Raw genomic sequence first — 19205 nt, 5'->3', positions numbered from 1 at the left:
AGGATAGAAGACAGTGTCAGAAGAAAAAGACTGTCAAATGAAGTGAACCCTCCTCTATATTCTGGACACCACATCATATCATAAGGCTTTGGTACCTGGGCATGGCAGGGAAACTCTGGACCTTCTCCACTCCCCGGGTAAAAAAAAAAATATATATATCAGTGTTAATGTGTTCACTTTTATTTACTGAGTGTCAGGAAGCACAGTGCGGTCAGCTGGCACTCTAAGCCAATCAGTAGCTCCCCATTCATAAAAAAATAAGCGATTGGCTTAGAGCGTCAACTGTCCACTCTAGCCAATCAGTGGCAGCCATGCCTGACGTCAATCTGCACTTCCTGCACTCTGTTTCAAAAGCCGAATACCACTGAGCGACCTGGAGCTGGAGGAAGCCTTTGGGGTTAAACCATTTTTAAAAAAAAATTCTTTATTTTAGTGTGCAAGATACACAGATGAGCCGTGGTGCCACAATAGCAGTCACGTGCGCATTTTCAACATACATTTCACATATGGCAACTGCAATGTCTGCATAATTTTTATAACGATAGTGGTAGAGTAAGGAGCTCAAGCATGTGGTGTTCTCGCTATTTTCATCGCTAATACAGATATTTTTTAACAATTGGAGCATGGGTGTGCTCAGGGTTAAAATTTGTTTCACTGAAGTTTGCCTGGCATATAGTAATACGTTCTAATAGCAGTGTATCGATTAATGCTAAGGCTAACAAAAGAGAGTACCTTTCTTTTAATTAGTTGTGCTGTAAGTGCCTAGCTGCATTATAACAATCATTAACGTAAAATAACAATGCAAAACTTAAAATAGACATGCATGTTACGGAGCATAGGTTGCAGACAGCAAAGGCACAAATAGGTTTAAGTTTGAATCTGAGCTAGTCTGGACATAGTTATTCTCATGTTAAATCTGATAAACTACCAGTGACATCTCTCCCCACAAACCCCCGTGTGAACAGGCTAGGGAACCGAGAGGGAAGCAGCAATGTCGGCAGACAGTCATGGGAGTCCAGTTAGAGTAGAAAAACCTCCGCGGTTGCGAGCACTCAGCCCATAATGTCCTAGTCTCCATAGTGTCAGCCAATGCCTTTTAGGGGATGAGTGGGAGCCCCCTGTGCCGGTCTGTGCTGCCGTGATGTGAGTCGTAGTCCCCTCAGTCGAGCAGTGTGTGTCTTGGGTGTCTCAGCGGGGATCGGCGTCTGTGTTGGTGAGTAAGCTGTGGAGTGGATCTCTCCCGACTGTGTGTTTTCAGGCCGTAGCCGCAAAGGTGCTTCCAGTGGGACTCACTTGTGAAGGTGTCGCCTCTTGCCGGATCGGCCCGCAGGTACATTCTTTTTAGGGGGAGCGGTGTGGGCCGCTTCTGGGCCTCACTGCCAGTTTTGGCGCCATCCCCTATGGTCTCCGCCATCTTCACTGCTGCGCCTTGGTGTTGAATCAGGGCGGCCCTGCTGCTCTCCCTGGGTGGTCGGGCATGCGGGGGTGAGGACCGGGATCACCCCCCCGGTCCATAGGGGGGGGAACGGGGCCATGTCCCCACGGGTCTGGCCCTTGTCTGAGCACCGATGGGCAGGATAGCGGGGCAGCGGCCGTCTGCTCCACTCACCGCCGGAGTAGGCCTCGTTGGCGCCAGTGAGGATTCTTCCACCAGGGGACTGAAACCAGTCGGGCCAGCCTCACCCTGGGTCCGATACTCTCCACCCGATGAGGTTCACCGTCGTTGGTCACCTTTTTTTATGCTAAAAGGTCAGATTTTCTTGCTCGTTTCGTTCGAAGTTTCAGGAGCTGGTCTGACATGCGACCATCTCGCTCGGCGGCCTGGCCCCGCCCGGGGTTAAACCATTTTAGAGCGGTTAAACCCCTTAAAGGAAAGAGAGCACCCAGGGGCTTCCTGGCATCATATCATTTTCATTTAGATGAAGTTGTTATGGTGACCAGAATGTTCCTTTAATTTGCTTAAAGGAACATTATAGTGTCAGGAATACAAACATGTATTCCTGACACCAGAGTTGTGAAAACGCTATTCACCCTGCCTTTATGTGATAATGACTATGCTCGTCCCCTTCATGACACTGTCAAAAAGGGACCCAGCATGGATGTCATTACAATTATGCCTCTTCCCCCGTTCCCCCCCCCCCCCCCGCAAAAATTCCTGTGGACGCCCATGGCCGAATGGTTCTGATCTACCGTCAAATTCTATGTAATACAAAACTCCCTCTGCCCTGCTTCCTCACCACCTGCCTGTAAATAAAGTTTCAAAACCCTAGTCGGAAATCCTCTGATTCCAGTGCTGAAGTCCTCTGCCGACATCGGCAAACTGGGGGAGCCCAATGCACATGGCATTAGACCTTTCCCATAGGAAAACATTGACTCAGTAATTTCCTACACGGTTTTTCAAGATGCTGGATGCTCTCATGCAAAGCGTGAGGATGTCCATTGTCATGTCACTGAATGAAACTGCAGTTTCCCTAAAGTGCAATGTTTTACATTGAAGGGCTAATGAGGACTGGGACACTGCGCCTAAACCACCTAAATGAGATGAAGTGGTCTAAGTGCCTATAGTGTCTCTTTAACAATGACCAAAAAAAATTTAAACTGGAAATTACCTCTAATACATGCTGGATGTTCTTTATGACGTAATGTTCAACAAAAACCTCTTGTATATTTTTTTTTTTTTTTTAATTCTTTATTTTTGCTGTGCAGAAATAACATGAGCGTGCTAATAATGCCACAACAGCATAATCAGACAGTTGAACACACAGATTTGTTAACAGTCAAGCAGCATTAAGATGAAACGCACAGATTTTTTTAGTAATAAAACATGCTAGGTACAAGCTGGCTAAGTACGTTTGTCATTCTGAGTTACTTATCGCTAGGTAACGGTATCTTAGGGTTAAGAATTATAGTGAATGTCATCGCTTTAGTAGTTAAACAGTGGTTCGAGTAGCTAGGTGATTAACTAAAAATATCCACGAACAAAGTTGGCCTTAGAGGCGTATTAAACATAGTGCTCGGTTAACATGCAGGCATGGGAGACATATCATATACAGATTTGTAATGCACCGAAGGGTAAAAACCTCTTGTATATTTTTAACGATTTCATATTGTCATTTTATTTAAAATAATTGGTAGAACTGTGCATTGCTCCATAATTTTTTCATAATTTTATTAAAAAATTTGTATAGTTAATTATATGATGAAAATAATGGTATCTTTAGAAAGATCACTTAATAGCGAGAAAAACGGTATATAGTTTTGTGCGTACAGTAAATGAGTAAAAGGAAAATTACAGCTAAACACAAACACCGCAGAAATGTAAAAAGAAAATTGGTAAAGAAAATTGAAATTAAATTAAACGGTAAGAAAATTGAAAAAATGGCCTAGTCACTAAGGGGTTAAGTCATATAAAGTGTGTTTATATGATGCTGATATAGGGCAACTACAGACATGTCTATTCCCTCCCGGGCTACAGAAACATCGTGCTAATTCACACTTGTAGATTAATTAACTGAGAATTAATCAGTGAACATTAAAGTTGGTACTAACTGAACGTAATTAATGCAGTACTGCAGACACCCAGTTTATGGAATAGTTTTCAACACTGAATAAATCAGCCAGTAAGACTCAACCCACCATAACTAGGGATAATTGGAAATAAAACATTGTAATAACAAAACGCACTTCTTAACTAAAAGACACTACACAGGTGGATATTTTTCTGCATTTAGTGTGCCATTCCAAACTTTTATTAGCCTTATATTATTGTTCAGTCAACGGTTTTCATAGTTTTCAAACCTGCAGCTGACAGCACCTATTTTAGGGTTTAGATGATGTGACACATGCTAACAATTATTTCTTACACATAATTAAATGCTTGGCTATATGTCTGTTTGGTTATCAATATAGTGCACAGCTCTAGCATGCATTGTATCTCATTATTACAAGATTATGGTGACATGATCCTCACAGGATTAAAACCTAGGTGTTGAGTCATTATCAGTGTCTGCTCGTTAAGCAGGAATAAAAATTTAACCAGTGTAAATTTTTTATGATAGATGTGAGTCAGTCAAGTATTTGAGCACAACTGTTCTATATACTTTTGTTAGTTTCATGGAAATAAAAGTGAAGTTAACATATTAGGCCAAATACACTAGTTGGAAAAAATTCTCCAATTCAGCTTCTTTTTTGTGTTTGGTTTTTAAAAAATATAATATGAGGGGCGGAGCTAAGCAGCACTCCGAGGCAGACTTACTTTCCCACAGCTCCGAGACAAATCCAGACAAAATCACCTTTAACGCTGCAGAAACCGAAGATACCGGTGTACAATCACCTCACAAGTAGGGGAAGTACTCACGAGTCGGCGGGCCTACTGCGTGGGAAGCCTGCGGCTGCACAGCAACCCTTACTGGTACGGAATGGGCCCAGAGGGTGATACAAACCCTGAGTACCACAGCCAAACCTCTCCAGCAGGAGAAATGGTTTGCAAATCACAGAAACCGACCCAACCCAGAGAAGGCCAGGACATCGGCCAAATGCTGACCTCTAGAACCAGAGGGGCGACACCACCAAGCCTTGAAATGACAGCTGACCCACCTGTAGAGAGGAAGCCCCGGCAATAGCGGATGGAAACGCACTGTCCACCAAACAGGACATATACAACTTGTTAGTGCACATCCACCAAATGTTCTCAGTGGAGCTCAAGGCAGTACAAACTGAGGTGCAGGCGCTTACACACAGGGTCCAAACGACTGAAGCGGACCTCACCGACTTGAAACAGGGAATGGCCACCATCAATGAATCAGTGCAACTACTCCAAACAGCACAAGCACACCAAGGTGTCAGGATGGCTCAGTTGGAGGACAGAGAGCGTAACAGAAACATCAAAATCTGCGTAGTAGTGGACTCACTCCCACCTGAGGAACTTCCCTACTTCGTCAGATGCCTAGTCTCCTCTGTCATTCCCCGCAAAAAATGCAAAACAAATTACCTTTGATGGCATGTACCGCATAGCTAAATCATCACAAGCACCAGCTAAGGCCCCCCGGGACATTATTCTGTGCTGCCAAACCCTAGTCGATAAACACAGGCTCCTCAATGCAGTGAAGTGGAAGACTCCACTACACTTTGAATCACAAGCCCTTACATTCTTTCAAGACCTAAGCAGAGCCACCTTATTGTGGTGAAAATCAATGCAGCCAATCACGAAAACCCTGCAAAGTGCTGGCCTCCCTTACAGATGGTCCTTCCTTAGAGCTCTTACAGTCAACCAAAATGGAAAGACTTTCAAAGCCCTGGGACCCTCAGAGGGAACAGCTTTCCTTGAGGCACTTAGCCTACAGGACCAGACCGACGCGGCGGCCACGAGCCACACCTTGGACGTATCCAGAGTCAACCCTTTCGTACCCCGTGGAACCAGTGACTCTGTGACCTGAATGTATACGGGACTCCAGTCTATGTTTTGTTTTTCTTTTATGTTATTAATGCTCGTTTAGCACTTGAAATTTTTATTCTGCCTTTCATTTAGTGCCACTGCCTCTAGGAGGAATGTCACATCTTGCTTCCATTTGAAATGCAAGCTGACACGTTAGCTCAGAATCGCAATGTTACACCCCCTGGTTAGGGGGCATCAGTACCACCACCAGGAGTCCTACTCCACACATGCTTAAATAATCATGGTTCCGACCACTACTAACCAGTAGATTGAGATATATGACCTCAACATCCTAAGGATCTCTCACTCCTGTGCAATTATAGCTAAAATCTAGATGTATAAAAAAGAAAAAGGGCCACCTCTCAAAAGACGCTATCACTCTTGTATAACTGTTTGTCACTAATGTCTTTTACCTTGTCCAAATGCATTTAATCACCCGAATAAAATAAAGAATTAAAAATATATATACATATATACATACACACACATTATATAATGAACTGATTAGTATAGCCATGAAAAAATGAGAATGGAAGATTTAAAAATATAGACTGTTTACAAGCATTGGAAATTTCTTCGTATAGTAATATTTCAAATAATAAAGTAAAAAATATATGGATCAAAATTAGGCAGCTTTGGACAAGGAATCCCTCCTCTCCCCGTACCATTATTTTGTTATGTTTTCCCATTCTATTTTAATGAATTGACTACTATGTGGCAGTAGACATTTGTATAGATTTTTTAAAAACTAGTTTCCCTTTCCTTGTCCCAATTGCCACTTGCTCACACATGCCCCTAACCGTGATCTGCATATAAAATGTCTGATGTATGTGGTATATCTCTCCTTATAGGCACCTCTTCAATCTACTCTAAACTAAATTATAAAGAAATAAAAATATGAAGGGCAAAATTCAGGTTGAACTAGTCAATCTGGAACCATAGTTGGAGTATTTTTCCAAGCCAGCAATTGTTTTGTCTAAATTTTACCTTTCAGTAGTTCAGTAAAAGGACAAACATTCCTGTCTCTCCCTGCTCCCTGCTCCCTATCGCTGTGTAGAGGTTTTAATCATATGTCTGAAATGTAAAATCATTAAAGGGACACTATATGCAACCAGACCACTTCATCTCATTGAAGAGGTCTGGGAGTAATTTCGCATTCATTTTAGCTTTGCAGCTGCCAACAGAGAAACTTCAATGTTTATATTGTGGGTTAAGACTGTCTACCAGAGAGCCACTAGAGGCAGGCGATGGCCTTTTTACAGAGTTTATCTCAGTGGGATGACACTGGACGTCCTAACACTTTGCATGAGGAAGTCCGGGGGGAGCATAGGGACACTAGGACACTATAGTTTTGTATTACTAACACTAGTGCTCCTTTAACCCCTTAAGGACCAAACTTCTGGAATAAAAGGGAATCATGACATGTCACACATGTCATGTGTCCATAAGGGATTAATATCCCCACACCATTGCTCCTGGGCCACATACAGTTTGAGGGAGGAGAGAGAATATATTTATAGGTAAGTACCTCTAATTTAACATTGTATCTATCATAAATTTCAGTGCTGAACCTCTCAAATATGATGATTAGAGGGAACAAATCTTCTTGATACTCCAACTGTAGTGTTTGTCTTATTTCAAATTGGAACCATTAGGTTCTTTCACTGGCGAGAAGCATATTAAAAATGCTACATATTAATCTCAACCACCTTTAAAAAAAAATTATCTCCCAGTCAGGCAGAATGTCGATTTTACCTAAACTGTAATATTTATTTAGCACACTGCCAACTACAATACCACGGACTTACTTCCAGACATTACAAAAATCCATTAATTTATTTATATGGAACGGTAAACGCCCCAGAATAGCATTTACTACACTATGCAGCAAGGAGGCATGGGACTACCGAATATATAATCCTACTATAAAGCTGCATTTATTAACGGCTCTTTGTCCGCCCAACAGATCCCCAATCCGCCACAATGGTTATCTATTGAAAACCACTGGTTAAATGGGATGAACCTTTTAGACTTGCTTTGGTTACCACAAGTTCAAAGACCAGCTCTCCCAGAGACACTGCCCACTATATTAGCGACATTGGTGGAATGGGACAAATCTGGAATGTTTTTGTGTAGTTGTACCCCTATAACAGCCTTGCAATTCCTGATTCTCAATTTCAACTATACATTGTGGTTCCGATTTGGGGTTACGCATCTGTACAAATTATACAAAAAAAGAGATCCTATTACCTTTTTTAGACTTAGAACTTTTCTCATACTTACAAATGAAATCATGGTGGTCGAGTGTACTAAAACAGCCTATCTCTCATGAAGACAGGCAGCGGCTGACCAATTTCGAAAAATTCTGTTAAACCCTTACACCCATGAAAACCCCTATATCAACCGTATAAGCCCTATTCACCAAGAACCTAAATATCCCCACACTGCCATATGTCAAACAGTGAGAACAATACATAGGCTACCGGATAAAACATGGCTGAAATCTATTAACATGCATAGGTGAAGGACTTTATGTGCATCACATATGAAATTAAGACACAAGCTATTTCATAGATGGTACATGAAAATGTGAAAATATCCTCCTCTAAATCTGACAGATGCTGGTGATGCCAGAATTATAAAGGGCACTATGATACATGTTTGGTGGAAGTGTCCTAAAATACAAACATACTTGCCTAGAGGTTATCTTCCTTATAGAACAAAGTATGGGAGCCACAATACCTAACACGCCTCCGACAATTTTATTATTTATGTTCAAAAAGTCATACCCAAAACCAATTGAATATGTGATTTTTCACATACTTATTGCCGCACTGCCTTTGATAGCTAAAAACTGGCTGTCAATGGACAACCGCGCAAAACCAGAACTTTTAAATTGCATTTCAAAGGCAGGGAAATATGAGCTAGCAGCGGGACAGAATAACCAAAAACATAAATAATGGAAAATTGCCTGGAACAATTGGGTCGAGCAAAATCCGATGTGACACCTCCTATCTAAACACAAACCTACTGATTGGGCTACTAGTGGAGAGTTGCTTGGATCAGTCAGCAGCGCAGGGACTTAACCTTACTTATTTATATATAACTGTATAACCAATTTGCCTTTATGTATCTGTGATAACTTCCATACGGAATATGAGAATGCACAACAAGACTTTGTTTTGGAAATAGAAATAGAAAACCCAGAGGTTATATATCACATCTGATGTATAGGATATATGGTCATATTGCATTATTTAGAATGACACGGATATGAACAGAGAGAGATACACATCAACTCTTAAGTGATAACATATAAGGATAGGCGGAACATCCATGAGACATGTTCCCATGACAACTAAGCTGCCACTTCAAACCCCACAGTGAGGAACTTAAATGCGGAGCAAAAAACAAATGTGCGATGACATAACTATTGTATGACAACACTCTCCCCCCTCCTTCCCCTGTTTAAATTCTGGTTAAAAATGTGTTACACCAGTAATGGTCAACTCTATATGCATATGATGTACTCAGATACAGACTGATACTCCAATGTGATATATGTATTCTAACTGTTACATTGTATCTAACATGTTATGTGCACGACAATTAATCTTTGAGGTGATGTATGTTGATGAAACCGACCAATAAAAAGCAATTTGAGGAAAAATGCTACATATTTCTGTGACTATCTGCCAGCTGTACCAAACAGAGCTAGGAGAGTTACCAAAAAGGGTTACTCAATGACTATGGAAACATATTGAGCAACGACAGAGACACAGAAACAGTCAGCATTATTTATGTGGTCAACTGACTGTAGTGTTTTCTATTTGAGATAGTGACGGATATCTGTAGTGTGTAGACCTAGAGGCATCGATTATACAGCAACATCCCTGGCAGTGTTTACACATTAATGACAAAGTGGTGCAGTAGCCGTTTAACAGCAATGGCCTGCAGACGGTTAGTAGACTTTCTGCGGCTTACAATGAGCTATTTTAGTCTAATTGCTGTGTAAACATCATATGTCATTCAGGAAGAATAGACGTGGGCTATGCAGCCAGGGTGGATATGTAACCTTATTTATTTAATGCCATCACACTAACGCCATAATTTTTTCTTAACATTGTGATATGCTTCTTTTTCTATTCTCTGATGTGATTTATTAGTACCTGCCTTCCCATGATGTACATTAGTTTTTTTGTTTTATTATTTAATTCTAGTACATTTTCTGGGTGAGGCCCACCTTCAAGTGATGTCTCTGGAGTACCAATTAGCAATAATAAGCTCCCTGCTTGTCCTCTTCTGGTACATGTGGCCTTTCTGCTGAGAGGCAATAATCTGATAACTAGAGCTGCTGATTGCATTAAAATGCTATTTGCTGCTGTTTCCAAGTGAGTAACATATTTCTCCAAAACGAAATTTGATTTATGGTAAATCATCTTCCCAACATGGATTTTACCCCTATGTCTATCACTAAAATACTAGAGAGGGATATTATTGTATTATATTATTAATATACCTCTCTAGTATTTTATGAATGAATGAATGAATAAATAAAAACATAAATAAATGAACAGCTCATTCAATCTAAAATGCATTCTATAGATTTACTGTATTTGGTACATAGGATGGAGAAATGTTACTAATTTGGAAATATAATAACAGAGATAATACGTATCTGTACATTCTAGGATATGCTAAGGATTTATTAACCAAATGAGCTGAAAGTGATTGTCCGGTGTTGATTTCCATATGATATACATATATTGGAGGATGCGTCTATAAGTTCCGACATGTAAAAAAAAAGAAGAAAACTACCACAACAAGAGGACATAGTCTTAAATTAGAGGGTCAAAGGTTTAAAAATAATATCAGGAAGTATAACTGTACTGAGAGGGTAGTGGATGCATGGAATAGCCTTCCAGCTGAAGTGGTAGAGGTTAACACAGTGAGGGAGTTTAAGCATGCGTGGGATAGGCATAAGGCTACCCTAGCTATAAGATAAGGCCAGGGACTAATTCAAAGTATTTTGAAATATTGGGCAGACTAGATGGGCCAAATGGCTCTTATCTGCCCTCACATTCTATGTTTCTATGTAAGGCTGTGTCTTGAACTAATGTAAGGATGTAAAATGCTTCTTGGATAGTGATTTATATTAATGCTGTATAAAAGTCCTATGAGCTAATAAATTCATATATATAAATTTAGGCAAAATCTGTATGTATCAATGTCGTTGTGCACTGTATTCTACATAGTAATAATGTAAAGAACATGTTTAGTTTGTTAGAACGTGCTGAGTATAACGATAACAGAGATAATGTAATTGATTTAATCTGAGACATGCAATGGTTACATGAAAACAAATAAACATATGAGATTGTCCCTTGAGAAAGGCTCCATTGTAGGTGCCGAAATGATGGGGATATGTTGATGCAGATGTCTAGCACTTTTGAGGCTGTATGTAAGCCTTTTTTGCTTAGTTTATTTTTTTGCAGCCTCTATTATTGAATATTCTATTGTTTTTCTTTTTTGCATATTTTGGATTGTACAATAAAGTTATTTGGTTATAAAGGTGTGCATTCTTTTGTATATAGATGCATATTGGATGTTTTCTAATTTGGCTATTTTAATCTATGAAAAATCGATTCAGCACATTTCACTGTTTAATAATAAACCCAATTATTCTGGAAAGGCACTGCACTAAATGGTTTGAATGCACTATATACAATGGTAATAATAGAGGTGGGGCTTGGCCACCATGAAGAGAGGAAGCAGAGGGTTGCAGCTCTCCTGAATCGATTAAGTTTTAATGACCACAAAGCGACCAAAGCCGATTTAAACAAATATATCCAGGCAACCACGGTTGGGGAAACTCTGGTGAACAAAATGACACCACCCAAGCAACCTCATCTGACTTTTAAGCAGCTCTGCAATGTTGGTGACCTACTAACTGACTTGGCACAGGAGGGATGGCTGCTATCCTGTAACCAGCATAGCCTAGAGCAGGGATAGGCAACTTTCGGCACTCCAGATGTTGTGGACTACATCCCCTATAATGCTCTTACACCCATAATGCTGGCAAACATCAGGAGGTGTAGTCCAAAATATCTGGAGTGCCGAATGTTGCCTATGCCTGGCCTAGAGATTGAATCTACCACCCTTGTTCCCCCTCCTTCCCCCGCCTTTGGACCGGTGGGGGTTATCCCGGGAGCTCTCCTACACTCAGGGGCACATACACCACTATGTGATAAGAGTCCTGCGCCGGACAAGATGGCATAATTTGAGGCCTACTCTACCCACCCTGCTTACCCCAGTGACATGCTTGGCAGACTCGAGAATATATTCGTGGCCTTTCTCTGCCGTATTTCACAGAGGAGAAAGCATCCTAAATAGTCTCTGACCTGTTGGATTGACTCTGAGGTGATGACTCCGGAAGAGATCTCCTCTTGCTCTGTAGTGTCGGTGGTTGAGAGGCCCAGATCACGGCAGTGTCACAGGTGCAGGCTGCCTGCAGCACCGGGCTGTGGCCTGACTTTCCCTATCGGCCGCAGTCTGGTGGCACCCCATAGCTGCAGATGTGGCGTCAGTGCTTTCTTCTCCGGCTTGGTGAGTGGGCACTGACCACTTAGAGCAGACCCATGACAAGGCAGCAACCAGAGCTTTTTTCAAGGTGGTGGAGGGCTGGAGGTCCTGCAACTTTGAACGATTGCGCCTGGAACTGTTGCTGACTCAAAAGAGGCTCATTTACCGTTGCTGACTAAGTTCTGCCCATTAATTTATGCTTGCTTACACTTAATACTACCATTATGTCTAATGCACTATAGTGTTTTTTTCGTCTCTGATCAGTTGCAGCTATAGCTACACGTATCTTGTTCTTCGCATCTAAGTTTTCTCACCAGTAACTATACTCATCTTACTTGTTTATTTTCTTCTATTTTTCTTTATTTTACAACAATGAACCCATGCTTTGTAAATCCTTCACACTTATATCCTGACAAAAAAAAAAAAGTGGCTTACATGCATGTTCATATCATAACTTCATCTTTGTGTTTATATACTTGATGACAATTGTACATTCTTTCTTTTTTTTTTTTGCTGTAATGTATACTTACCACTCAATAAAAAAATTGATTGACAAAAAAAAAGAATTAAACATGAGTAAAATTCAGGATAGGACGAATCAGTCTGATAAAGTTCTACTATATGATCCATTCCATGATAAGATATGGCTTTCGCTGTTCTAGAATATGTCCAACACAATTCCATGTGAAGGTCTCCTGAAGGCTACAGATATAAGTGCATACACCAGCTGAGACTGACATGCTGCAATGAGATTCCATTTATAGGTCACATTAAGGTAAAATTTGACCACAGAGGAGTCAATCCAAATTAAGGGTTGTGTCACGGCTGTGGTAAAGCATGGTGATCTGTAGAACATGACATTAAAATATCTGTTATGGGCTGAAAATGACAATAGTAAGTATGAGATGACTTAATGAAAAGCAATGAGTCAAATACTTTACCCTCTAAGGTCATATACATTAACAATGATAACTCTTACTTGTATCTAATGTGGCTAAGCTAATGTTTATATATAATTGTTATATTGTAGAAAACAAAATACTACAAATTGTACATTTTTCACCCAGTTCAAACCAGTGGCGGATTTGAAATCCTACAGGGCCCTATGAAGCTTACCGTTTTGCCCCCCACCTACTCTTTATTCGTCAGATACTTCCAGGGCTCTTGCTTAATTCATGGGCCCTAGGCAGCTACCTAAGGTCGCCTTATGGTTATTCTTATTACCAGCACTGATAAAGCACCAACATATTCCGCAGCACTGTATATTTGTGGAAAACGACAGTACAATATACACTAGCTAGATATCATGAGAGCTTACAATCTAAAGGTTAAAAAAGGAAGGTGATACAAGTGATAGCAGGGGGAATATGTTGGTGATGGCCAGAGAGAATTAAAGGAACACTACAGCGTTAGGACTAGTCGTTTAGGTGACCAACCGCCACCCTCCAAACGTATGAATAGATATTTCACTTGGCTCTCTGAGAACAACTGATAGGAATAACAAAGATTTACTCTAGCGGCTGTCAGAGTAAGGGCAAGGCCTTCGTGGCCCAGGTTCAACCCCTTCGGGGTGGTGCGGGGAGTTTTGCCAGGTCACTTGGGTAGTCGCTTAGTTGTACTCCGCCAGTGTGGCCGGCACCTCTGGGGCGCGCCCCTTACTGCTCTCAGCCCGGGAGGGCCACGGGTGTATGATTTGGTAGCGTGGGTCTTAGAGTAGCCCTGAGGAGGACCCCTATTCTTCCGCATACCTTCAACTCCAGCCCTCGTGGTAGGGTGTCGGCAAGGCTTTTCAGGCTGTAAGCCTGCAATTTGGCCCAGAAGCGTTCGAAAATTACAATAATGGGGTCTCTTGCTTGGTTCCCAGTGTCTGCCACACCAGGGCGTTGTCGTCGTTTGTTAGACACTATTAGGTGCACCCGTCTCCCTCTCGCTTGTGTAGGTCTTTTTGCCTGTCGTTGGGTGTGGGGTTCGGGGCAATCCACCTGGCGAGGACCGGGATATCCTCCACCGGGTGCGTGGTTTGCACTCGTGCATTGCGGGTGGCATCTGGCGGGAAGGCGGCCGTCCATCCCCCGTGCCTCCACTAGGCCTCAGCTTGCTGCCGCGTTTCCCGTTATATATGGTCGGGCGTTATATATGGTGTCGGCATGACCGTGGCTGCTTTCTCTTGCCCATGGGCTGGTGCTTGAGTGGATCGCAGCATTTGGTCTCGGGTTATCCGCTACGTTTGGGCCTGCACTGCAGGAGCTCATGTAGAGTGCGTCTAGTCAGTTACTCGGCTCGGCTCCGCCCCCCACAACTTCTTTTTAATAATAGGAGAGCAGGATGTATTGGCTCCTTAATGAATGAAGGAACAGAAAGACAGATAAGACTGTACTATATTGACAAATTTATGCAGGTTCTTGTCACATCGCCTCTGATACTGTCTCAAAGCATTCAATACATTAAGAAAGATCAAGGACAAATAGCTATTAACTATTAATAAAGTAATTTTAAAAATACATATAACACTTTATTTTTTTTGTAGTTTTTGTTAGTGAGGTTTCTTCTCCCTCTTGGCATTGCTCATTACGCCATCCGAACATTAATTTTAACATTGTACAATACTATTCCCTCTAATTAATTTAGGATCATGTGTCATTCCTTCACCAAACACGTACGTTTGCACCTCGAAATTATGACTGAGCTTCTCAATCACACGAATCAGTTCTGCTATATAAACTGTCCTGTCCTGTCTGGAGTTGTCCTTTTGCGGTTCTTAACTGGTAAATAATTTCCTGTTTTCCCTGACATGGCTAATTTATTCATTATTATGTTATCTGGATTCACTAACTTTGGCTTGTTACTTGATTATATTTTTTTTCTGTTCTTAGGTACTGCTATTCTACCCTGTTTGGAGGTACTGTTTTAAAACATTTTAAGTGATTTCATGACTTATTTACTAATAACAATTTATGTACCTGAAATGTAATTTAGAGCAAGAACAATGTGTATATACAAAAAATACTATAAAAGAGGGAAATTAGGATAGAAAAGCATGACAGAGGGATTTGAACCTGTTGTGGACAAAAATATTAACCCAATTTATGCTAGTAAAATGCCTATTTACTCAGTATCCACCAGAACCACAATCAGCATTATTCAGCATTATACATGATTTACCTAAGATGGCCGCTAGGGAGTTTCCCCTTGTAATCGACTAACACCCTCACTAACAAGATGGCGCTGGAATCTGGGGGAGACCTCCATGATGCCAGTGACATCACACCCGGTAGGAAGAGCATTAGATTAACCACTTAACACCTAACCAATTATTGATGTATTATTCTCTGTTATCTCTGACAATGCATATGATGTAATTTTGCTTTATAAGGGGCACGCCGTCCCCCTTGAATTAACCCGAGACCTGTGTCTGGTGCGAATTACTTCAGGAGCGTGCACGCATACTTTAATTTGGCCGGGGGCCAGGCCCGGACTGGCAATCGGGCACACCAGGGGCCAGGGGCCGAGGCCGGCAGGGGAAGTCCCAGGATCTCCCCTGCCGGTCTATGCAGGGCCGGCACTATCCTATCGCCGGCCCTGCAGTAGTCCATAGCGGGCCGGTGGGGAGATCAAAGATCTCCCTCACCGGCCCACCTGCAGTCCAACGCGGCCGCCGGCTGGGGAGGGAGGGAAGGAGCCAGCCTACCAGCAGAGGAACCCGGCGGAGCTCTATCTTGCAGCTCCGCCGGGTTCCTCTCGCGAGATCCGGAGCGTTGCCATGGCGACGACCGGATCTCGCGAGAGTGAACTCTAGCCCGCAGGCTAGAGTTCACTCACCCACTGGACCACCAGGGATGAAAGAGTGCCGGTCCCCCCCTCCCAGATACCACAATGCCGGTCCCCCCCTCCCAGGCTAAAAGGTAAGAAGGGACGGGGGGACATAATGCCTGTTATTTTATTTGTTAATTTACCCCCCCCCCCCACACACACAATCCATTCTAACATTTATACACAGCAGCATTCTCACACCCATCACACTCAGCACTGTCACACACAGCACTCTCACACACATCATACACAGCACTCTCACACACATCATACACAGCACTCTCACACACATCATACACAGCACTCTCACACACATCATACACAGCACTCTCACACACATCATACACAGCACTCTCACACACATCATACACAGCACTTTCACACACATCATACACAGCACACACAGCACTCTCACACACATCATACACAGCACTGTCACACACATCATACACAGCACTGTCACACACATCACACACAGCACTCTCACACACACATCACACACAGCACTCTCACACCCATCACACTCAGCACTGTCACACGCAGCACACACAGCACTCTCACACACATCATACACAGCACTCTCACACACATCACACACCGCACCCTCACACACCGCACCCTCACACACAGCACCCCTCACACACAGCATCCATCACACACACACCCATCACACACACACTCTCACACCATCACACACAGTACTCTCACACCCATCACACTCAGCACTATCACACACAGCACTTTCACACACATCATACACAGCACTCCCACACTCAGCACTCTCACACACATCATACACAGTACTCACACACATCATACAAAGCACTCTCACACACCGCACTGTCACACACAGCACTCTCACACACATCATACACAGCACTCCCACACTCAGCACTCTCACACACATCATACACAGTATTTACACACATCATACAAAGCACTCTCACACACCGCACTGTCACACACAGCACTCTCACACACATCATACACAGCACTCTCACACACATCATACACAGCACTCTCGCACACATCATACACAGCACTCTCGCACACATCATACACAGCACTCTCGCACACATCATACACAGCACTCTCGCACACATCATACACAGCACTCTCGCACACATCATACACAGCACCCTCACACACATCACACACAGAACTCTCACACACATCACTCTCACACACCACACACCGCACCCCTCACACACAGCACCCCTCACACACAGCATCCATCACACACAGCATCCATCACACACAGCATCCATCACACACACATACTGCACCCCTTACATACACACTACTTCCAAATATATCTATCTATATCTATCTATCTATATATCTATATATATATATATATATATATATATATATATACACACATATACATACATACGCACACAGATTCCTTGTAAGCAAACACATACTACACCCCTAAACACATACTTTCTACAAACACTACATCACCTATACACACACACGCACACACTTGCTATATCCCCTATACACACACATTCTCTACAGCCCCTAGCCACATATGCATCACATTACACTACAAACACAACATGACTAAAACCTTATTACACAATACCACACCACACCACAATCAGCTCACTCTACACACATGCAATACCACAAGCAGGTTCCAAACACATGCACAGTACTCTTTAATGGCATTTTTGTCTCCTGGTATCCATTTATAGAGACACCAGAGACAAATTGCAAGGAAACACAGTGCAAGCATGTTATTAAATTTGCTTGCGCTGTGCAGAACAAATACAGGGCTTTTTTCTCATGCTAGAGCTCTTCAGCAGAGCTCTGTGCATGGTCTGCCCTGGAAGAGCATTGAACCAACATGCTCCCTTTGAGAGGGGGCGTGTTTGTCATTGGTGATGACAAAACACACCTCCTCTGCCCCGCCCCCTTCTTAGTGGGCCGCTGTGATAAAAAATGCCCGGGCCGAATTTTGCTCCCAGTCCGGCCCTGCCTGGGGCAGATATGCAAGATAATTAATTATTTGATTGATTCCAAAACAAACCCAAACTAGGGGCTGCCCCTCCTAAATTGGAGGTATGTGATATTGTGAAGTGAATGCATTAACTCTATAAAATAGCTTAATTTTGCTGATTCAACTAAATCAGCTGAGTTGCACAGTGATAACCCAATTACCTGATAACTACCAATAAGACTGTACACATTTTGACAAGTAATATTTAGAAAAAAATGCGATGGTGCAGAACTCTAGAACTTCTATTAACAATTCTTTACATGTGCTGACCATGTCAGTGAAAATGAAATTCATGTTTATAATGAAAATAACAGCACTGTGAGTGTTTTATATCTAGGCAAAGTCAGGTTTAATGGGCGATGCTCCACTTTATTGGATCTCATCCTCTTACTTTCCTGTTTTTATTGCAGGGTTCTGGTTAGGGCACATTCATAGAAGAGAATCAAAGTCCTTTTGTAATAAAGAAATACAAGTTATATATATAGTAGTAGTGGTAAGATTGAAGAGATGAGAGACTTTTCCCCTCAGAATTGTAACATAAAACAATTAAATCTTTCATCAGTTTTAGGAAGTCACACAAAACATCTAAACTCATATGTAAAGTGGGAATTAAAGAGAGTTGATAAGGGAATTATAGCCAAATTAGTCAAAGTGATGTAGTGGTTATGGTGCCAAGAGTGCCCTAGTGCCCACCATTTTAGGTAGTCTCCCCATTTTAAAACTGTCTGATTTCTTACCTGAAGTCTGCCTGCAATACTAACTAAGCCTGGTGGTGCAGTGCTTAAAGAACCACTATAGTGCCAGGAAAACAAACTTGTTTTCCTGGCACTATAGGGTCTTTGGGTCCCCCCCACCCTCAGGGTCCCCCTCCCACCAGGCTCAAGAGGGGTTAAGGGTTAAACACTTACCTTTCTCCAGCGCCGGGCTCCCTCGGCGCTGGGGAAATCTCCTCCCTCTTCCGACGTCAACGCTGAATGCACATGCGTGGCAAGAGCCGCGCGCGCATTCAATCAGTCCATAGGAAAACATTTCTCAATCGGCACTGGAGGATACCATATTAGGGACTTATCTGCTAAACAGTGTAAAGTTCAAAATACAGAAAAGCCCCTTTTGTTAATTTTGCTCTTTGAATTGATTAATACAGAAGTCTCTAATTAATATACTTAATTATGGCAATCCCATCTAAGAATACCAAATTAGCAAGCTATGTACTAAATAGTCATAAGAGCAAAATTACCAAAAAAAGGCCGTTTTTAATGATCCTATTTTGCTTTTTCTTAAATTTGCTATTTCAGTTGCCTTATAGATAAGTCCCTAATTTGATTTCGTTATGAAAACAAATGGATCCAAAAATCATTTCTTTTGATTCGT

Source organism: Pelobates fuscus, chromosome 5 (genome assembly GCF_036172605.1).
Source record: "Pelobates fuscus isolate aPelFus1 chromosome 5, aPelFus1.pri, whole genome shotgun sequence".
Taxonomy (NCBI): domain Eukaryota; kingdom Metazoa; phylum Chordata; class Amphibia; order Anura; family Pelobatidae; genus Pelobates; species Pelobates fuscus.
This window is presented reverse-complemented; position numbering follows the sequence as displayed.